Below are 23,916 nucleotides of genomic sequence, written 5' to 3'. Positions count from 1 at the left end.
ACAGGAAGATAGTCGCACTTAGAGTGGCTCCAGGAGAATTCACTGAATTCATTTAGTAGCCATCATCTGTATTATAGTTCATTAATGATCTTTACCACATGTTTGTTAATAAATGAGCTTGATAGTTAAACAACTATATGTTCTGTGTGCATCAGTACAACGGTTATGCCACAGAACTCAACACAGGCTAAAATGATTGTTCACCCAGTAAGCACAGAATTAATAAGGACTAGTTAACATAGAGTTAACAGCAATATTTGAGTTTCAGAAATATGCTCAAGCTTCTTTGGGAAATAATCAATTTGGTTAATAAAGACAAACTTGTGGACATGACTTTCTTTGATTTTTCTTGAGAACATTTGATAAAATTTCAATCCAGAGGCTTATGAATAAGATCAAGGTTTGTGGAATTAAAAGTTAGAAAAAAAGTCAACAAAAATTAATCGAAAACTGTCCTTACGATTGAAAGTGGAAGGCCACAAGAAATGGAAAGGTTCTGGAGGCAGTGATTATTCAGATTCTGCAAGAATCCATTCAGGATTCCCTCTCATTCACGCAATTTTGAAACAACATGAACCTTTCAATAAGATAACACTTACTGATGAAACGCAACTGAAGAATATGAGAGATACTGATCACAATGAAAGATATTGGGACAGATTTGGTAACTTTAGTAAGGATAAGTGCATAGTTATTAATGTGGTCAAACACATTGAGACAGGAAATTATAGCATGGATTTTGCAGTTGTAAAGGCAATGGAAACTGTCAGCATTTGCCTTCATGACTGTACTGAAACTGGCACCAACTTCAGGAGTTCATACGTCCATGGAATAACATGGAAATCCAGAAGTTGCTGATAGTTAGTCCATACTTTTCCATAGGATGTGCATGGACATTCTCACAAACTGCTATCTACCTTGCCATCATGAATTGATAAGAACTTGTTAGTCTCACTGTCAAACGTTGGAGAAAGTTGGACCTTATGGGTTAAACAGCCTACTGGCCCTGAAAAGCTAATTTAGTTTGTGGGATGTCAAATTTCTTCATAATGATTAATTTAATTTGATTGACAGCCTACCTGCTTGTTGACATGACTGCCAAGACACCCCTTTGGTTTGCACCTGAAAAGCGGAAATTCCCATTAGATCTTTGCGGGCAGCTTTTTTCGAGGGCAACAGCAAGAACCCTTCATTTGCTAGTGAATGTAAAATCCAGCCCATTAAGTATATACATGAAAGCAATATGAACTTGCACAGGGCAATGGTGATGTAATGGTAGTTTCACTGGACTGGGGAGGTGGTTGCCTAGTGGTATTGTCACTGTACTGGTAAACCAAAGACCCAGAGTAATGCTCTGGGGACCCAGATTCAAATCCCGCCACTGCGAATGGTGAAATTTGAATACAATAAAAAATCTGGAATTAGAAGTCTAATGATGACCATTGTCGATTGTTGTAAAAGTTAGGGATGGGCAATAAATGCTGGCACAGCGTGAGACGCCCACATCCAATGAACAATGGAATAAAAGTAACCCAGAAACTCAGATTAATGCTCTGGGGAGATGGGTTGAAATCTGATCCTGGCAGCTTGCGGAATTTTAATTCAATTAATAAACCTGGAATATTGGGTGAGATTCTCCAACCTCCCCGTAGCATGTCTCGGCGGCGGGAGGCAATCCAATGTTGGTCGGCAACGGGATTTTCTGGTCCCACTGCTGTCAATGGGATTTCCCATTGAATCCACCCCACGTTTCTGGGAAACCTGCAGCGTGATGCACCAATGGCGAGACCATAAGATCCCGCCAGAAGATCTCACCCGTTAAGTTAATCTCAGTAATGGTGACCATTATAACTATCATTGATTGTTCACCAACACCCATTAGGGAAGGAAATCTGCTCTCTTTACCTGGTATGGTCTACATGTAACACCAAACCCACAGCAATGTGGTTGAATCTTAACTACCCACTACAAGGACCCAGCAATCCACTTAGTTCAAGGTAATTGGGGTGAGCAACAAATACTGGCCTTGGCCCATATACCATTATTTTATTTTTTTAAACTGGTTAAGGTGGTGGATAGATTCATGACAACTACTCCACTATAGCTTTTTTCTTGCTTTAAGATGTTGGCTTCTCTATCAAGCTAGCCAGTATATATTCACAAGGATTGACACTTATGCGTCCACAAGCCACACAATAGCAGAAACAAAACCAGAAATTATTAGAAATATTCAGTCAGTCTAGCAGCATTCCAAAGGGATTATTTTCTCTGCAATATCCTGGTACATTCCTCAATTGCCCCAAGCAGCCCTTCTCTTCCCATTCCTCCTTCCCATGCAACATCTGCCCCTTCACCCCCTCTCTTCCCACTAAGACCCCAACAACTACTTACAGGTGCCACAGTGAATTATTTGTGCTTCTTTTGAATTGGTATATTGTACTTGCTGTTACATTGCAATCTCCTCCATATTGGAGACACCAAATGCAGGTTGGGTGACCACCTTATTGTATACATCTAATTAATTTTGAGCTTCTGGTTGTCTGTCATTTTCATTCCCAGTTCGCTCCCATTCTGAGCTTTTCCCCCTGAAACTCCTACACTGTTCCAACAAAACCAAGTGTAAGCCCAAGGAACAGCACCTCATCTCTCGTTGAGGTACTTTACAGACTTCTGGACTCAACATCGAGTTCAACAATTTCAGATTATAATTTCCACAGCTATTAAATGTAGCCTGCATTTTTCTTTATGTTTTGCTATTGGGCAGTAGCTGTTGGTAATGATTCCACTTTGTCCCATTTGCATCTCATACAGACTCAAATTCTGTTTATTATTTGTTCCATTACTATCCCTTTCTGCCTTGCACCAACATTCCTTTTATCATTTGATTTGTCCCGCCTCATAACCAGTCACAGACCCACCATTTGTTCTTTCCGCCTTTCCCCCATTTCCTGCCTCTGTACTTGCTTAAAACCTGTTGGGTGTCTAACCTTTTCCAGTTCTGACAGGTCATCAACCTGAATAGTTAACACTGGGATAAATGTTTGGTCCCGCCCGCCCGCCGTGGGAATTGTCAAGGGCAGGGCGGACAATGTAATGCACCATTGGAAGGTCCACTGATCTCAGGTGGAAATTTCCAGTCCCAGGGCAGGCAGGACTGGAAAATCCTGTCCACCATTTCTCCCTCCACAGATGCTGCTCGACCGCCTGAGTAATTCCAGCATTTTGTGTTTTTGCTTCAGATTGCCAGTATCCACTATAGTTCAGATTGTACGGCACTCATAGGTGATGAAAGTTCTGAAAAGATTTGCCTGTTGCGCGCTGAATCGGTGTTGTTTTCAATGCTGAATTAACAAGGTTGACACGTAAATATAAACAGGTTTGAACAACCAGAATGCATGGTGTCAGGTACATCAACTAAAAGCAGATGTTTTAAACAATGCTTCTCTGTAAACTGGAAGGGGTGGGTTTGTTTCTTTTTGAAAGCGGGGTGACAAAATGTATCATCCTTTACTAACAATTTACAGATGAGCTGACTTCAGTAAAGACCTTGGCAGTTGGAACAAGTAGAACAACTTGCCTGACAATGTATTCTGGAAAAGAGCCAAATATTTGTCTTTAAGATTTTTTTCACATTTCTGCCAGTACAGTAATACCACAATGCCATCTTCTGTACAAAGTAGTACTAACACATTTTATACTATGTGGTCTTGCAGTATTTTAATCGCAATAACTATATGTTATTTTAATTGGCTGCCCTCTTTTCTGAAAGTGCTAACCATATGGATTAAAATAATTGATTCTCCAATCCTGTGAAAGGTGGCCTAATATGAACCCAAATTTAAAGGTAAGGGAGCTGGGAGGAAGCTGGTGAGATCAGCTCATTTTCACAATTGTAGTATGCTTATTGTATGTTTTCCACATGTTCAGGGAATGCGTGGAACTCAATTTAGTGTGGCCAATCCACCCAACCTGCACATCTTTGGGTTGTGGGGGTGGGACCCACGCAGACACGGCGAGAATGTATGAACTCCACACGGACAGTGACCTGGGGCCGGGATCGAACAGTGTGATTAGCACTGTTGCTTCACAGTGCAAGGGTCCGAGGTTCGATTCCGAGCTTGGGTTAGTGGATGTGCAGAGTCGGCACATTCTCCCCGTGTCTGCGTGGGTTTCCTCCGGCCGCTCCGGTTTCTCCAACAAGTCACGAAAGACGTGCTTGTTAGGTAAATTGGACATTCTTGTATGCCATCGCCCGAGGTTCTCGCGGCCCCGATCCTAGCCCTTTTTCGGGCCCTGAATCGGTCGGGATCAGGGCCGGTCCGCGCCGTTGTGAACCTCGATGGCGTTCCCGACGGCGCAGCCACTTCGGCGTGGGAGTGGAGAATCGCGCCCCCTCTGTCTTGATTCCTTTACTATAGTATGCTGTGTCCCTATTGTACTAATGCTCTGTGTCTCCTCACCCTGCCGAATTAGTTTAAACTTCTCACAACTTGTGGTGATGGGAGACTTCAACTTCCCCAATATTGACTGGGACTCACTTAGTGCCAGGGGCTTAGATGGGGCAGAGTTTGTAAGGAGCATCCAGGAGGGCTTCTTAAAACAATATGTAGACAGTCCAACTAGGGAAGGGGCGGTACTGGACCTGGTATTGGGGAATGAGCCCGGCCAGGTGGTAGAAGTTTCAGTAGGGGAGCATTTCGGGAACAGTGACCACAATTCAGTAAGTTTTAAAGTGCTGGTGGACAAGGATAAGAGTGGTCCTGGGGTGAATGTGCTAAATTGGGGGGAGGCTAATTATAACAATATTAGGTGGGAACTGAAGAACCTAGATTGGGGGCGGATGTTTGAGGGCAAATCAACATCTGACATGTGGGAGGCTTTCAAGTGTCAGTTGAAAGGAATTCAGGACCGGCATGTTCCTGCGAGGAAGAAGGATAAATATGGCAATTTTCGGGAACCTTGGATAACGAGTGATATTGTAGGCCTCGTCAAAAAGAAAAAGGAGGCATTTGTCAGGGCTAAAAGGCTGGGAACAGACGAAGCCTGTGTGGAATATAAGGAAAGTAGGAAGGAACTTAAGCAAGGAGTCAGGAGGGCTAGAAGGGGTCACGAAAAGTCATTGGCAAATAGGGTTAAGGAAAATCCCAAGGCTTTTTACACGTACATAAAAAGCAAGAGCGTAGCCAGGGAAAGGGTTGGCCCACTGAAGGATAGGCAAGGGAATCTATGTGTGGAGCCAGAGGAAATGGGCGAGGTACTAAATGAATACTTTGCATCAGTATTCACCAAAGAGAAGGAATTGGTAGATGTTGAGTCTGGAGAAGGGTGTGTAGCTAGCCTGGGTCACATTGAGATCCAAAAAGACTAGGTGTTGAGCGTCTTAAAAAATATTAAGGTAGATAAGTCCCCAGGGCCTGATGGGATCTACCCCAGAATACTGAAGGAGGCTGGAGAGGAAATTGCTGAGGCTTTGACAGAAATCTTTGGATCCTCACTGTCTTCAGGTGATGTCCCGGAGGACTGGAGAATAGCCAATGTTGTTCCTCTGTTTAAGAAGGGTAGCAAGGATAATCCAGGGAACTACAGGCCGGTGAGCCTTACTTCAGTGGTAGGGAAACTACTGGAGAGAATTCTTCGAGACAGGATCTACTCCCATTTGGAAGCAAATGGACGTATTAGCGAGAGGCAGCATGGTTTTGTGAAGGGGAGGTCGTGTCTCACTAACTTGATAGAGTTTTTTGAGGAGGTCACAAAGATGATTGATGCAGGTAGGGCAGTGGATGTTGTCTATATGGACTTCAGTAAGGCCTTTGACAAGGTCCCTCATGGTAGACTAGTACAAAAGGTGAAGTCACACGGGATCAGGGGTGAGCTGGCAAGGTGGATACAGAACTGGCTAGCTCATAGAAGGCAGAGAGTAGCAATGGAAGGATGCTTTTCTAATTGGAGGGCTGTGACCAGTGGTGTTCCGCAGGGATCAGTGCTGGGACCTTTGCTGTTTGTAGTATATATAAATGATTTGGAGGAAAATGTAACTGGTCTGATTAGTAAGTTTGCAGACGACACAAAGGTTAGTGGAATTGCAGATAGCGATAAGGACTGTCAGAGGATACAGCAGGATTTAGATTGTTTGGAGGCTTGGGCGGAGAGATGGCATATGGAGTTTAATCCGGACAAATGTGAGGTAATGCATTTTGGAAGGTCTAATGCAGGTAGGGAATATACAGTGTATGGTAGAACCCTCAAGAGTATTGAAAGTCAGAGAGATCTAGGAGTACAGGTCCACAGGTCACTGAAAGGGGCAACACAGGTGAGAAGGTAGTCAAGAAGGCATACGGCATGCCTGCCTTCATTGGCCGGGGCATTGAGAAAAAGAATTGGCAAGTCATGTTGCAGCTGTAGAGAACCTTAGTTAGGCCACACTTGGAGTATAGTGTTCAATTCTGGTCGCCACACTACCAGAAGGATGTGGAGGCTTTAGAGAGGGTGCAGAAGAGATTTACCAGAATGTTGCCTGGTATGGAGGGCATTAGCTATGAGGAGCGGTTGAATAAACTCGGTTTTTCTCACTGGAACGAAGGAGGTTGAGGGGCGACCTGATAGAGGTCTACAAAATTATGAGGGGCATAGACAGAGTGGATAGTCAGAGGCTTTTCCCCAGAGTAGAGGGGTCAATTACTAGGGGGCATAGGTTTAAAGTGAGAGGGGCAAGGTTTAGAGTAGATGTACGAGGCAAGTTTTTTACACAGAGGGTAGTGGGTGCCTGGAACTCGCTACCGGAGGAGGTGGTGGAAGCAGGGACGATGGTGACATTTAAGGGGCATCTTGATAAATACATGAATAGGATGGGAATAGAGGGATACGGACCCAGGAAGTGTAGAGGATTGTAGTTTAGTCGGGCAGCATGGTCAGCACGGGCTTGGAGCGCCGAAGGGCCTGTTCCTGTGCTGTACATTTCTTTGTTCTTTGTTCTAACAGCACTGGCAAACCCATCTGCAAGGATGTTTGTCCCATTCTGGTTCAAGTACAGACCATCCATTGGTGTATGTCCCACCTTCACAGAAAGGATCCCAGTGATCCAGGAATCTAAAACCATCCCTCCTGCACCAACTCTTGAACCACACATGCATCTGCCCTATTCTCCTATTTCTGTACTCACTAGCACGTGGCACCAGGAGTAATCCAGAGATTAAAATCTTTCAGGTGCTACTTTGTAATCTACTGCCTAGCTCCCTGAATTCTTGATGTAAGACATCATCCCTCATTCTACCTATAGCGTTGGTATCAATGTGTATCAGGACCTCTGACTTAACACTCTCCTCATTAGGATGCCCTGCAGCTGTTCAGTGACATCCCTGACTCTGGCCCCGGGGAGGCAACACACCACCCTGGAGTCATGTCTGCAGCCACAGAAACACTTGACTGCTCCCTTAACTAATGAATCCCCTATCACTATCAATTCTCCTTCCTTCGTCCTCCCCTCCTATATAGTCAGGCCACGTGTGGTGTCAGAAGCCTGACTGCACTCCCTTGAGGAACCCCAGTGTCCTCACAAGCTCCTTACCCGATTCACTCTCTCTCAGGCCTTAATTGCTCAGTCTTGGTATCAGGTGTGGGGAAAAGAAGGCCAAATGAGCTGCCACATCCAGTACAGGGATTGAACCTGTACCACACACTAATCACCGAGCCAAAGATTTATGTTAGTTTTAGCTCATTGTCTTGGGCAAGATTGGCTATCTCAGGCTTAATAAGGGTCAAAGAGGTAGCTTTCTGAATATACAAACATACAAAACAGGAGCAGGAGTAGGCCATTCAGCCCATCAAGCCTCGTCTACCATTCAATAAGATCATGGCTGTTCTCTATGAGTTTCAGATTCCCCATTTCCCATCTACCCCTGATAACCTTTGATTGCCTTGCCTAACAAGAATCCAGCTACCTCCTCCTTAAAAATATTCAGTGACCCCCCACCTCCACCTCCTGCTGAGGCAGAGTGTTCCAAAGTCGCACAACCTGCTCAGAGAAAAAAAAATATCCTAACCTCTGTCCTAAGAAGGCAACCCCTAATTTTAAAGCTGTGGTCCCTAGTTCTGAACTGGCCCACAATAGGCCTTTCCACCTCCATCTTGTCAATACCATTCAGGATCTTATATACTTCAATCAAGTCAGCGCCTCACTCCTCTAAACTCCAGTGGAAACAAGCTCAGTCTGTCCAACCTTTCCTCATAAGACAACCCACTCATTCTGGGTATAAATCTAGTAAAGCTCCTCCACCTCCAACACATTTACATCCTTCCATAAATAAGGAGACCAATATCACACATAGTATTCAAGATGAGCTCTCACCAATGCGCTGAATAGCATCCTTACTTTTATGTTCAATTCCTCTTGTAATAAAGAAGAGCATTTTATTAGGCTTCTTAATTACTTGCTGTACCTGCCTACTGACCTTCCCTGACTCATGCACTAGAACACCTAGATCCCTCTGCACTTCCGAATTCTGCAAACATTCCCCATTTAAGAAAGACGCTGCCTTTTTAGTCTTCCTACCAAAGTGAACAACTTCACATTTTCCTACGTCATACTCCATCTGCCAGATTTTTGCCCACTCACTCAACCTGCCCACATCCGTCTGCAACCTCCTTTTGTCTTCTTCACAACATACTTACTTACCCCTCTTTGAGTCATCTAAAAATATTACTACCAACCCTTCACTCATATATCTAGATCATTGATGTAAATTGCAAAATATTCAGGCCCCAGAACAGACCCTTGCGGCACCCACTCATCACATTCTATCAATCAGAAAAAGACCCATTCGGCATACTCTCTGTTTTCTGCCAGCTAATCTTCTATCCATGCTAATATGTTACCCCTACACCAAGAGATTTTGTTTTCCTCAATAACCTTTGATGTAGTACCTTAACCAATACTTTCCAGAAATCCAAATAAAGCACATCTACAGGCTCCCCTTTAGCCACAGTGCAAGTTACTCCTTCAAAGAATTCCAATAATTTGGTTAAACATGATTCCTTTTCACAAAACCATGCTGACCCTTCAGAATTCCCTTGAAGTGCCAAGCCTTAATGATCATCAATTCTAATGCCTACCCATGACAGACATCAAGCTAATTGGACTATAGTTTTTTGTTTTCTGCCTCCCTCCCTTCTTGAATAAAGGGGTTATATTTGATACTTTCCAGTGTGATGGAACCTTACCAGAATCGTGAGAATTTTGGAAAATTAACACCAATGCTTCTACTGCCTTATTAGCCACCGCCTTTAAGACCCTGGCATCAAGAACACCAGGACCTGGAGACTTGTCAAAACACAGCTTCATCAGTTTTCTCAGTACCATTTCCCTAGTGATTGCAATTTCACCAGGTTTCTCTCAATCTTCTAGTGAGGTTTATGGCTGAGTTCCGTAGTGGGCTTTGAATGTACCATGGAAAATATTATATTACTGGGTTCAGTAATATGTATCGTTGCTGGTTGCTGTATATCCCGAAGGTCTGATGGTGTGATTCTGTAGAAACCGCGAGTCTTCAACATAAAGCAAACAAATTTATTACGTAACGATTAATTATAATTGAGTTTGACAGTCTACAGAACTATCATTAGTAATCAAGTAATTAAATATTAATGTATTAACTGATTCAAAACTACACGTGCTAACTATGCTGTGATCTATCTATCATACACTACTGCTATCTAGTCACTCCTGGGTTGAAAGAGACCAAGGTCCTCTGGGAGCTGATACTTATAGAGTTTGCACTTCCTCCCTGGGTCTGTGTGGGTTTCCTCCAGGTGCTCCGGTTTCTTTCCACAGTCCAAAAATGAGCAGGCTAGGTGAGCTGGCCATGCTAAATTGACCTTAATGTCCAAAAGATTAGGTGGGGTTACTGGGTTACAGGGATAGGGTGGAAACGTGGGCTTAAGCAGGGTGCTCTTTCCAAGGGCCAGTGCAGACTCGATGGGCTGAATGGCCTCCTTTTGCACTGTAAGTTCTATGACTTCCCCCATACATTACAGCGAATGATAATACGTGCCTTCAGATTAATGACTGGTTAAAGGTGGCATGCAGCATGTGAGGTTGTCTTCCGGGTGGGTTTGAACTGAGTAGGAGCAGTTTTTCTTTCATGGGAAGCTTTCATGGCACTTCCAACAGTGCAGCACTCCCTACCTGGAGTGTCAGCCTATATTTATGAACTTGAGTCCTGGAGTAGAACTTGAACCCACAACCATCTGACTCAGAAGTGGGAGTACTACCTGCTGAGCCACAGCTGACGGGTCAGTGACTGGGTATTCTGCAGCAAGTGAATCACCTGACTCCCCAAAGATTTCCAGCATCTACAGAGCATAAGTCAGGAATGTGATGAAATTCTTTCCACTTGCCTGGATGAATGCAGCTCCAACAAGAGATGCTTGACATGATCCATGGTAGCACAGTGGTTAGCACTGTTGCTTCACAGCGCCAGGGTCCCAGGTTCGATTTCCAGCTTGGGTCACAGTCTGTGCAGAGTCTGCACGTTCTCCCCGTGTCTGTGTGGGTTTCCTCCAGGTGCTCCGGCTTCCTCTCACAAGTCCCGAAAGACGTGCTTGTTAGGTGAATTGGACATTCTGAATTCTCCCTCAGTGCACCCGAACAGGCATTAGAATGTGGCGACGAGGGGCTTTTCACAGTAACTTCATTGCAGTATTAATGTAAGCCTACTTGTGACAATAAAGATTATTATTAGTGGGATCTAGTGGTGCCCTCTAGTGATAGTGTTACAGCTAGATGTTATAATTAACCCTTTAGTTATCAACACTATACATATCATTACAGAAACCACCTGGGAGATGGGAAGCAATCTTTATTTCTAAAGTGTAATCAGTATTAGAAAATGTAGAATCTATTATTTGGGACAAAGTGACTGAGCACTTGGACAATATGGACTGATCAGAGAACCAGCCAGAATGAGTCATGAGTAAGTTACCTCAGAATCACAGAATCATTGAATCCATACAGTCCAGAAGGAGTCCATTCATCCCATTGAGTCTGTACTGACCCTCCAAAAGAGCACCCGATCCGCCCCCCGCCCCCCCCCCCCCCCCTCCCCCCTCCCCACCATGACCCTATTAACCTGCACATCTTTGGACTGTGGGAGGAAACCGGAGAACCCGGAGAAATCTCACACAGACACGGGGAGAAAGTGCAAACTCTACACAGACAGTGACTGAAGGCTGGAATTGAACCCGGTGCTTGGTGCTGTGAGGCAGCATTGCCACCCATTGTGCCACCGTGCTTGTTGAATTTTTTGAGGCAACGAACATTGTAAATAAGCGAATGCCTATGGATGTTATTTATATGGGGCGGGATTCTGCGGGAATCGGTGGGGCGGGCAACTCCGGTGCCAAGGAGTGGCGTTAACCACTCCGGCGTTGGGCCGCCCCAAAGGTGTGAAATCCTCCGCACATTCAGGGGCCAGGCCGACGCCAGAGTGGTTTGCGCCGCGCCGGCCGGTGGGGAAGGGGCTTGACGACACGCCAACCGGCGCCGAAAGGCCTCCGCTGACCGGCGCGAGTTGGCGCATGCGTGGGAGCGCCAGCGTGTGCTGGCATCATCCCAGTGCATGCACAGTGCGGACCATCTCCGTGTCGGCCATCGCGGAGGACCAGAGTGGCCGACGCGGAAGAATAGAGTGCTCCCACGGCACAGGCCCGCCCGCGGATCGGTGGACCCCGATCGTAGGCCAGGCCACCGTGGGGGCACCTCCCGGGGCCAGATCCCCCTGCGGACCCCCCCCCCCCCCCCCCCCCCCCCCCCACCGAGGACCCCGGAGGCTGCCCGGGCAGCCAGGTCCCACCAGCAAATACCTGGTGTAATATACGCCGGCGGGACAGGCCCATTCGAGCAGCCACTCGGCCCATTGCGGGCCGGAGAATCGCCGGGGGGGGCGCTGCCAGCGGCTGCCGGGATTCACGCCGCCCCGCCGGCGATTCTCCGACCCAGCGGGGGGGTTGGAGAATCCCGCCCATGGACTTTCAGAAGGCTTTTGATAAGGTTCCACAGAAGAAACTGTTATCAAAATGTTTTTAAAATGTGACATTGGAGTCAAGCTAACAGCATTAGTTAGAGGATATGAGATAGAGTATTGATACTGCATATATACTCAAATTGGAGGAATGTGACTAGTGATCATCCCCCCACCCCAAGCATCTGTACGGGGGCCTCAACCTTTGTTTGTTTGTATGTTTGTAATTACTGAGAGGAAGTAATAGAGAGCTGTGACTCCACATTTGCAATTCAAATGCTGCCAAAAACTTTAGTATCTATACCAGTGAATCCTAGATTGAGAATATGTTTCAGTCAGTACCAGGCAGATGCTATGAAGCACCAGGCGCAATTGTTGATAGCGCAGTCTCAAGGTTATATTAAAATGATCTTAGCTTGTAGTGTGCTCTCTAGAGATACTGCCAAGCCTGCTGAGTTTTCCCAGCATCCTCTGTAATCAATTTAAGATCATCGGCTAGGCTCATAATGAAGCTCACTTACGCTTCCTGGAAGCTATGTAGATTCATATGCAGGGATCTGTCCCTCTGCAGGAAAAAGGAATAAGTTCAGGCATTGCCACTGTTTTTGAATGAAACAAAATAGTGAGGGAGAATAGTTCATCTGCTGATTAGCTGTTGAATGGTAGACAGGTCTGAGTAATTATGGCCTTCACTAGTTCATGTGTACCTATAAATACCTGTTAGCATGGTAATGTCAGTCGGTGAGACTTGACGGAATATAAATTTAATACAGATTGCTTTCAATTCTATTGTTACCAGGTGAATTTGTTTAGTAAAGAAGAAATCGACATTAAATAAATCTTGCTGTATTTTTTAAAGCTTCCAGCAAAACCATCATGAGAGTGTGCAATATTTGTGTAAGATAAATAGCGTGAAGTACAATATCCTGAGTAGCCATTAACAACGAATGTCACTGAAGCAGTGACACATCGAGATTAAAGATGCCAGCAGTCATGCGTGAAGAATTAGTTTTGAATACTGTTGGTTAATTTACAGCTCTCAGACACTGCATTCCAAATGTCAATGAATTTTGGAGCAGCTTCTTCACCTGTCACTTTATCTCCTCTGGGTTTGCACCATTGATTCTTTTTTATATTTTCCTTTGAATTCAGTATAACTAGTGTTTGATTTGGCAAAATTTCACTTGGTTTAAAATGTTACATGCTACAAGCTCCGCACTTTTCTTTACATACCACACACTCAATTCATGTTTGGTTGTTCTAACAACAATTTGGATAATTGAAGAACCGAAAAATATAAGGTTGTATGCCTCCAAATATTTCTAATCAAATATAATGTAACATGTCCAGAGTCCTTACAGTATCTCCATCTGAATATTGGTACAGACTGTCGACTATCTTTTTCATTATTATTTTTGAGCACTGTGCTAAACCCAGCTGAAAATTTCATTCGACTTTATAAATAAGCAATTATTAACACGGAAAGGAAGAGCAAGCAATCAATTGTACACATCACACAAGAGTTAGGGCAATACACAAAAGACCTATTTGAACAGCCCCAGCCTAGGTATCCTTAAATCATGTGATTTAGCTGCATTGCTTTCTATCATCCTATTTCATTTGTTATTTGCTCAAGATTAATCTTCAAGATTGAGCTGCAAGGCAGTTTTACTACTGTGAAATTTTCAACTTTGTGAAAGATTTCTGTAACTCAAAATCATTGCATATACATATAAAGATAAAGCCTTTCATTTATTTAGTACCTTCATGTCTTCAGGTTATTCCAAAGCACTTTTCAACAATTAAATCGATTTGAAGTGTAATTACTGTGGTAAAGTAGGACATGTGGCAGCCAGTTTGCAAGATCCGATACTCCGCAATGAGATAATGGCTAGGAACCTGTATTTATGGGCGGAATTTTCCTGTCCTGCCTGCTCTACCTTGTTGCTAACTTTTGGTTGATTCACTTGGCTCTGTTTTATAACCTTTGCTCTCGAGTCGCCAGGTATCTTTATGATACCGCCGCGAGGTTCAAGTTCGAGTAATGACCAATAACTCAATACACCGATTAGTAAGATTTAAATCAAAGCACATTCATTATACACAGTAATCGCTACTCATGCACAAATTCTACGTCTAAGCTACTTCTACGACTAACAGGCCTGTACTTAGCTTCGGACTGGCCCACCAGGTCAGGGGAACAAATGGCCTTTCATTCGGGTTCTGAGTCTGCGGGATTCGAAGTTGGTATGGATTGATAGCTAGGAGCGCCTATCTCATAGCGAGCGTTGACTTAAGACTTACGATCTCTCGGCGGCCATTGGACCGGCCACGGTCAATGTTGGTTCGCGATGCTGGGTGCCCAGTCAAGAGGAAGAGCCGATTTGAACTTGGGGACTTAACTTTATAGTCCCCAGGGGCTTCCCGCCTTTCGGGGCAGACCCTGTACCTGGTTCTAGGTGATTGGACTTTGTTCCAATCGCTTGGTTCGATTTCTCCAATACTGGAGCGGTCCCCTGATCGATGGGCGGTCTTGAGGTGTCCGTTAACCTCTTTTGTGTTGGCTCCTGCTGGCGCCGGGGAGTCTGGCTTACTTTTGTTTGTCCCAAATGTTGCTATTGTTCCCGGGGATTGCTTATTAGTATGTAGATGGTTGCTACATTATTATGCAGATGGCTGCTAGTATCGATGCTGTCTGGGCCTTTGCAGAGTTAAATACACAGCAAACTCGCACCTGCTGGTTTCTGCCTGTGTTGGCTGAATTTCCCTTCAGCCTTTGCCGTTCGCCATTTTAAATCGGGACTTGGCCAACTCAGGTGGCTACCACCCCATGTGCTAGCTGAGGGATAAATGTCGGCCAAGTTCATGCAAACCCTTCTCATCCTTAAAATTATCTTTTACATCTACATGAGAGGGCCTCAGTTGAACATCTGTTCTGGAAAAGGGCAGCTGCAGAAATGCAGCTCTGCCGCAGTCCTGCACTGAGGCATCAGTCTAGATTTTGTGCTCAAGTCCCTGAATTGAACCTAGTCTTCAGACCCCCAGAGGTGAAAATTCCAGAGTAAATGATCAAAATAGACAACTTCTGACCGATCATACACAAAACATTGGAAATATGATCAGAGTTTGATGCTATGTGGTATTACTATTCGTACTCAGTTTAAAAACACATTCTTTGTTGCATACTTGTGATGCGAGCAATTTTTATACGCTGGTGTTCATAGAATCAGAGAATTTGGCCCATCGAGTCTGCATCGGCCCTTGGAAAGAGCACGGCACTTAAGCCTATCCCATCCTCGTAACCCAGTAACCCCACCTAGCTTTTTTTGGACACGAAGGACAATTTACCATGGCCAATCCACACAACCTGCACATCTTTGCTCAGTGGGAGGAAACCGGAGCACCCGGAGGAAACCCACACTCCCCACAGGGAGAACGTGCAGACTCCGCACACACAGTGACCCAAGCCGGAAATCGAACCAGGGAGCCTGGAGCTGTGAAGCAACTGTGCTAACCACTGTGCTACCAGGCTGCCCTGAACACAGTAGATGATGATTTCTGTGGTGATGTTTGCTTTATATCAAATAACATTTCTCTGCTTGATAAATGAATTATTAGTTTCATTGATCAAAGTTATACGGAGACATCCAAATAAATTTACCTGGCTATTTTTAAAACTCAACATTCTATATTGCATCATTGTAAATATGTTTTCAATACATATCATGTATTTACTGATTACAAAGCATTATTTTCCACAGGTGGATCAGTCCACACTCTCATTGGAAAACAGTGTGATGTCTCTGAATAAGAGACCATATCGTAACATTTATAGAATATGATATTCACTGGAACACTTAAAAAACAGCAACAATTAATTGTATTGTGCCTTTAACGTACTAAAATATCCCAAGACAGGAGAAGCATTATCAAACAAAATTTATAAGAATAATAATATTGTCACAAGCAGGCTTACATTAACACTGCAATGAAGCCCATCGTCGCCACATTCCGGCGTCTATTCGGGTACACGGAGGGAGAATTCAGAATGTCCAATTCAGCGAACAGCACGTCTTTCAGGACTTGTGGGAGGAAACCGGAGCACCCGGAGAAAACCCACGCAGGCACAGGGAGAACGTGTAGACTCCACGCAGACAGTGACCCAAGCCGGGACTCGAACCTGGGACCCTGACACTGTGAAGCAACAGTGCTAACTACTGTGCTAGCGTGCTGCCCAATTTAACACCTGAGCCACATAAAAGAGATATTGAGAGAAACAGAAAATGCTGGAAATGTTCAGCGCATCTGTAGAGGGACCCTCTGTTAGCCGACGGCAAAATCGGGAAAGGCAATTGGGTGGAGAATCGGTTCCGACGCCAGAATCATAGCAGGTGTTGATTTGACGCCAAATCGTAATGCTCCAGCACCTTGATGGCGGCGTCAATGCGTTCCGGAAAGCAGGTACAGTAGACGCTATTTGCATATCATTAGCAGGCCCGACCCGGCATTCTCCGGGGCCTCCGCTATTCTCCATCTCTGATGGGCAGAGTTCCTAACGGCGTGGTTCACTTGTGCTTTTAAAAATCATGAAACCTGTGTGGCGGCTGCTGAGGGAGAGTGACGGGGTACGGAACGTGTCCAACATAACCATAGTGCTGCTGGCCGGGGGTGCTTCTGCCAAGGCCAGGGGGAGTAGTGGGGGGTGGCGGTGGGGTCGGGGTGGATGGGCATGGGACAGCATTGCCACAGCCGGCAAGGCAAACATGCAGCTGCGCACACCGCTAACTGCCCACTTTGAACCTAGTGCCATGGGTCGTATAGGTGTCTGCCCAGGATACACCTCTGGGTGCCCTCTGGCCCCAGCTAACCCATCAGCAGGATGGGCATGCTCCATCACAACCAGTGCCATCTTGTTGACTGGGATGAGTGTGTCGGGATAGTAATTTGTATGTGCGGCTGCAGCTTGTCAGCCTCACGAGTGTCAATCACGGACCCGGCGAATCCTGCACCGTTTTCCATTGGAATCGATTGTATTCCACGCGGCACCAGTGCTAGCCTTTCAAATGTAGCGGAATCGGTCCAGGTGTGGAGTGGGATTTTCTGTCGTAAACATCCACGGATTCTGCGTTAGCGTCAACACTTAGGGCTGGATTTTCCGATTTTGCGGCTAAGCTGACACCAGCGTGGGAACTGTGGTGTTTTACAACACCAAAATCGGGGCCGAACCCTCACCGATTCCAGGACCAGGGAGGGGCTAGCAGCTGCGTTGGATAAAACTCCCGGCTCCCGCGCCAAAAATGGCCGGAGAATGGCCAGGTCGGTTGCCGTGCATGCGCGCGGCGACGACCTGCAGCAGTCGCGCTGTACAACATGGCGCCGTCCGTGCATGGACCCAACCTTGTAATGTTCTTTGATTGGGCTGATGTGAACAAAGAACATTAGAGTTTGTTTTATAAACAAAGCTATTTATTACTAACACTACATTAATGAATAACTAAACTGTCGAAAATGAATACAGTTGGAAATAAACCTCTATCACTAACTTACACTAAGATACAACAGAGCTAATCTAACCTGTGACTGCTACGACTCCTGACAAACACCTTCTGATGGAGCACATGGTGCATCCTAGGTCCTGGGACTCCATACTCGCCCCACCTGCTGGTCCGATGGTAGAACTACAACAATAAAACTTATAATACACTTGCAGATCATAGAATTTACAGGGATGATGAACTACTCATATAGTCTGCCTATCATCACATCCCCCTTCCTTTTTAAATGATTTTGAATCACAGGCATGTACATTCAAACTATGAACATATACATTGATTTTGCTCAGGTAAAACTGCATGCAAGTAACTGTTCGTCAGTTTAACTGATCAGGCATCCGACTGATTCTGCTGCTGAACCGCCTTTGTTGCCTGATGTGGTCTTTTCCTGTGCTTGTGGTATTGGAATATGCGTTGACTTCTTGTTTTCTTTGGTCTATTTTTGAAGAACCATTGACGTCTTGCTTCTTGAAAGATTTGGTTTTGAAGCATGAAGAACTCTTGTTGCTTTCTGTTTTCTCTCTCAGGGCTTAACACCTGAGCCACATAAAGAGATATTGGAGAGAAACAGGAAATGCTGGAAATGTCCAGAAATGTTGAGAGAGAAAACGATCTAAACGTGCCTTGATCTATATTTTTCTTGAGCGTGAGCTGGTCCAGTTGGGAGACCTGACCTACTGAGGTTTTGCAGAGTTTGGGTAGGTTTGCCTGAAACCTCCGTACATCCTCAACTAATTGTATTATCTCACGGTCTTTTGGTGCCAGTTCAAATTCCTTTCTTGATTGTGTTAACATTTCGACAGCTTGTCCCACACCAGGAACGTCTGGATCTGGGTGGCCAGCTGCAGGGATTTGTCAGCTGAGAAAAGTTGCTCACGTAAGGTCTCTGTCTCTCTTTGAACCAGCTCTGCCCTCTGATTGTCTCTTTCCGGATCTGTCCTGACAACTTCAACTTCATCCACTTTGACCGTTGGTTCTGCATCACACTTCACTTTTAACTCACATGTCTCATTCTGAGTTGATTTCAGGGCTGCCCACAGTGCTTGGACCTTGTGATCAGCCTCCTCAAATTTGGAGGCCAAAAATGTTTGGGTCTTCAGCATTTTCGTGAAGTCGTTCCATAATGTCTGCTCTTTCCCGAGAGCAAGGCTTTCTGCTTTGCTGCTCAAGGTTTGCTCATACTCGTTGATTGTTTCTTTAAGTGCTTTTATTGTTGCTTTCTGATTCTTGACTTCTGCAAACTCCTTGTATTCTTCTAGAGTGGCCGGCAGTTTCTCATTCTTGGTTTCTATATCTTGCATCCACTGGACTTTGAGCTGGAGCTGTTGGCCTAGATCTAATGCTGGAACGGGGTCACTGAGGTCACCGTTGGCGATCCGCAAAGTTGCATTTTCAGACTTCAATGAGCGATTCTTCTCCAGCAGAAGTACCTCTCGGGTTTTGGATGTGCCCTGTGATCCAGACCCTTCTGATGCTACACCTCCCATCAATTTCAGGTGCTCAGCTTTTTTTTTAACTGCTTCATGGTCAGACTGCGCCTTCAGCTTTTCATCTAGTTGCTCGAATGTGCTGTTCTTTGCACTGAGCTGCTGTTTTTTGGTATCTCTGGGATGATCCATCACCACTTACAGATCTGCCTTTTTCGCATGCAGGCCCACAGGACAAGTCCTGGCCACCCCCCCATCAGTCCCCCCAGCCCTCACGGACGCTCCTCCCCGGCCAGCAGCACAGTTCCCGGCTGACTGTGGCCATGCTGGACATACTCACCGGCCACCACGCCGGGTTCCCGACCGCTCAGACTACACGTCAACTGCGTGAACTCGGCCCATCGGGGATGGAGCAGTGGGGGAAGGCCTTCAGGTGATGTGCCAACGCAGTTCCAACCGCGTGCAGCACATGGCGCGACGACGCCATTTTGGAGGGGGCGGAGTCTAGAAAACCAGCGTCAATCCGCGCTACCCCCGATTTGGGCGCCGGAAGGGTTCTCAGCGTCGGGCAATGGAGAATCCCACTCTTAGTCTCAGAATTGGAGAATACCACCCAGTGTGTATAAACTGGATCTTACCAGAATTTGGCAACGTTTCAGGCTCAGACAGACAACTGGTATGGAACCCTCCAGTTGCGTTTTCTCACAAAATCGTGAGCCACTTTGCCAAATAAATGACTGGGTGTGGATTACAGCATCACTCTGGGGGGGAGGGGTCTCATAGAGCCGGCAACCAGCCCCACATCACAGAGGTCACAGGGGATCTCCCCCCCCCCCCACCCCCACACCAACAACCCTCCCCCCACTCCTCTAACATTCATCACCAGCAACCACCCACACGTGACAGCAAAACACGACCTCAAACTCCACTCTCCCCGCCCACCACACATCAATGCCACTCCCCGTTCCCCATTGGACTCCCACTAGGGTCTGCCCCTGGCGCTGTGCCCGGCACAGGTTGACGCTGCAAACTAAGAATTGCCAACCTGTGCTGTGGGGCAGTGTCCAGGTACTTCCTAGGAGTGCCTTCACCAGAGACTCCAGTGCATGAGCTTTCAATAGGGATTGTGAGAGATTTCTTATAAGAATCGGTGACTTTGCTTCTTGTAATGCTTAACTTGTATGCTGGAGAGTACCAGGTGTGTCTCTAAGATTCAGTTATCTGTCCTGTTGCTCAGCTGAAAACACTTACTTTTGTTGACTGATTGAGGTCTTCAAACTTCTCCGGCCACTACTTGGGGAATCTTGCAGCATTGGAATCTCATGGGCTGGATTCTCCGATCCTGGCTATATCCACAGGATCGGTCTGGTCTTATAACCAGAAAGTCGCCACCGCCCCCGCACCAATCTTCCGTCCGGTGGGGGGCTAGCAGCCTCACAGTGTAAAGTCCCAGCTTTACCTGCAGAATGGCCATGGCCATGGCCGCAGCCGTGCCGTGCAACAGGGCGCCGGCTGCGCGCGGACCCGACCAGCCCAAAACTGACCCTGTAACGCCCCTCGCCACTCCCGGACCACCCCCCCACCAGTCCCCCCAGACCCCGATGAAGGCCCCCCTGCCAGCGGAATGGCTCCCCCCCCCCTCCCGACTATGGCCACAGTCCGCAGCCACCACGCGAGGTCCCCGAACGGTGTGAGCTAACGTGAGCGACGCCGTCGGAGACTCAGCCCATCGGGGACCGAGCATCGAGGAGGGTCTTAGGTGTCGTCCTGAGGCCATCCCGACGGCGTTCGGTGTACTGCCCGAGGACGCCGGTTTAGAGGGGGCAGAGCATCACAAAAATGGCGCCGCCCCCGATTCCGGTGTAAATGAGGATTCTCCGGCCAATCGCCGAATACGATTCCGGCGTCGACGATCGGATAATCCCACCTCCGATCTCCTCTCTCACTTCCCATATTGCTGTATGTGAAGGATATTTCTCTCTTTTTACAACAATAGCATCTCTCCATTCGCAAAGTTGTGCCATCAGCACATCCATATTAACCTGCGGAAAATTAGAATCTCACCTTTCTCTTTCTCCCTCTTTCAGGAGCCAGATCCGCCCTGTAACAGGATAGAGCGGCACGATGGTTAGCACTGCTGCCTCACAGCTCCCAGGTTCAATTCCGACCTCGGGTGACTGTGAGGAGTTTGCACTTTCTCCCCATCTCTGCGTAGGATTCCTCCAGGTGCTCCGGTTTCCTCCCACAAATCCCGAAGATGTGCAGTTAGATGGATTGGCCATGCTAAATTGCCCCCTAGTGGGGTTACCTGGTTATGGGGAAAAGGGGGATGCATGGGCTTCAGTTGGGTGCTCTTTCCAAAGGCCGGTGCAGACTCGATGGGCCAAATGGCCTCCTTTGCACTGTAAATTCTATGATTCTATTAGCCTTTTAAATAAGGGAATGTCCACCCTTGCTATTTCTCAGATTTCAAGATCTCTACTATATCCAACTTTATGTTTGTGGGAGTTCTTCCCTCGTCTCACCAGTGTTATTTAGATTTCCGATTAGACCTGTCTTTGCTGCTTTTGACAGGAGCAATTACGATTCAGCCAAACTACTGGACCCAAAATACACATGAGCTGGGTATTTCCAGGCTGTTGTCCTCACACAGAGAAACTAATGAACTTTGATGTGTCGAAGGTGAGGAAATGAGGAGAATTTATGCAGACAAAGTTGAAGAGCAGTTGTTGTGGTCACACAGAAATAGGGATTAATGACTATGTCAAATCATTCTTTCTTAATCCACAGAGCTTTGACAATTCAAGTTAATGCTCACAGAGAAGTTAACCATTCCACAGGCTACAGGAGAGGAAAGACACTAAATGAGGTTTGCTTAATGCAACTGAAGCTTGAGATCCAAAATACAGTTTGTGAGCAAATACTGGAGAGCTGGACCTCCCGTTTGGTGGGTGGCAAAATGGAGGTGATATTACATAAAGCGAATGCACTCAAGGCCACCCGGCCAGGTAGGCTGAGTGCTGCGAACAGTGTGAAAGGTGTCCAACATCGCCATAGTTTGCTAATAGTTGTGCCGCTGGCCGGGGTGGGGGGCCGGGGGGGGCACTTCTGCCAGGGCCAGGGGGAGTAGTGGGGGGTGATCAGGAGGTGGGCTGTGGGGCCGGGATGGATGGACATGGAACACCATTGCCGCAGCCGGCAAGGCAGTCATCAGCTGCTCACACCGCTAACAGCCAGCTTTGAACTTAATGCCACGGGTCATATAGGTATCCCCCCATTGGGCGTCCTCTGGCCCCAGCCAACCCATCAGGTGTATGGACACACTCCAGCGCAGGATCAGCATCAGCCAAGGCCGGCCCATCTGGGATACCGCACCCCGACTACATTCCCAGGATAACGGGCAGCACGGTAGCATTGTGGATAGCACAATTGCTTCACAGCTCCAGGGTCCCAGGTTCGATTCCGGCTTGGGTCACTGTGCGGAGTCTGCACATTCTCACCGTGTGTGCGTGGGTTTCCTCCGGGTGCTCCGGTTTCCTCCCACAGTCCAAAGATGTGCAGGTTAGGTGGATTGGCCATGATAAATTGCCCTTAGTGTCCAAAATTGCACTTAGTGTTGGGTGGGGTTACTGGGTGTTGGGTGGGGTTACTGGGTTATGGGGATAGGGTGGAGGTGTTGACCTTGGGTAGGGTGCTCTTTCCAAGAGCCGGTGCAGCAACGCCTAATTGAAGTGTTCCCCAATATTACTACTGTGCTTAAGCTGTACTTGACAATGCCTATCACGAGCTGTGAAGCAGAACGGAATTTTTCAAAGCTATCCTTTATAAAGAACAAATTTTGGTCTACCATGACTGAAGAGCGCTTAAATTCGTTATGCATATTGTCTCTAGAAAATGACATCGCAAGGAAGCTCTCATATGACAAAATTGTACGTGAATATGTTGCTAGAAAAAAAGAAAAAAGAATATTTTGTAAAATGTGCTTCATGTAGTATGTATTCTCATAGGTGTCTAAAATAAAAGATTACATTGACTGTGGTCTTTTCTATGTTTTATTTCATCATTCTATGATGCATCATGCATGTATATAACATTTCCCTAATTTTCATCCCCCCATAACTCAAAAACTATAAGGCATAGGAAAGTTTTATTCACACCAGTGACTTTGACATGTGAGATAATCCAGTACAGCAATTTTAATCAAAATCTAAGATGTAGTGGTTACATTTTTTTTAAATTAGTGGTGATCTGTCATGGAACAATCCCATTGAAGAAGATAACAGTGATTACCCAGACCTCGTTGCTGGTTGCGAAGGGGCCCCCATAACAGTTCAAGCTTCAGGGCCCCAAAAATGTAGGTCTGCCACTGCCTGTATTCCCTAATTTCCGAATCACTTCGGGGTCTCTGTCTCACTCAGGCCTAATTCCCTTTCTCTTCGTGCACCCTGTCATGATATCCATATTAACATATCATAGTGCAATCACACACACACACTGATGGACAGGTCGACGGACCAATCAACACACACGCAACATCACAGCCAATCACCAGTGAGAGCACACGCACTATAAAACAGGGAACACCACAGTTCCCGCTGATTCCAGCAGGAGATAGCTCGGGGCACAGAGATCACAGCGTGCCACTCAGACATAGACCATGTGCTGAGTGCCTCTCTAAGATAGTGCTAGGGCTGGGTCCACAGGTTAACTGGTGAAGTACGAACCGCAGCCAGAAGTTAACAGTTGTTATTATACAGAATAATAAAACAGAGTTGTACCATCTACAACCGTGTTGGTTCGTTTGTATCTCGGAACACCCAACACGACACACCCCTTTCTATCTTGTAGCTGGAAAAATCTGACCCTTATATAGACACTCTGATGAGTCGCTAGCTAGTTTAGCTTCCTGCTATAATATTTAAC

At 46.3% G+C, this 23,916-nt stretch overlaps 1 long non-coding RNA gene across 1 annotated transcript in view; it reads right to left on the bottom strand.

Moving 5' to 3' along the window:
• Positions 1 to 21,492, bottom strand: part of LOC140411633 (uncharacterized) — a 66,670-nt gene extending 45,178 nt beyond the window's left edge. Inside the window, exon 1 of the long non-coding RNA XR_011940909.1 lies at positions 21,058 to 21,492. This is a non-coding gene — a long non-coding RNA (uncharacterized lncRNA). The remainder of the gene's footprint in view (positions 1 to 21,057) is intronic.
• Positions 21,493 to 23,916: the final 2,424 nt, after the last annotated feature.

This window comes from Scyliorhinus torazame, chromosome 4, assembly GCF_047496885.1.
Source record: "Scyliorhinus torazame isolate Kashiwa2021f chromosome 4, sScyTor2.1, whole genome shotgun sequence".
Lineage (NCBI taxonomy): Eukaryota > Metazoa > Chordata > Chondrichthyes > Carcharhiniformes > Scyliorhinidae > Scyliorhinus > Scyliorhinus torazame.
This window is presented reverse-complemented; position numbering and strand designations above follow the sequence as displayed.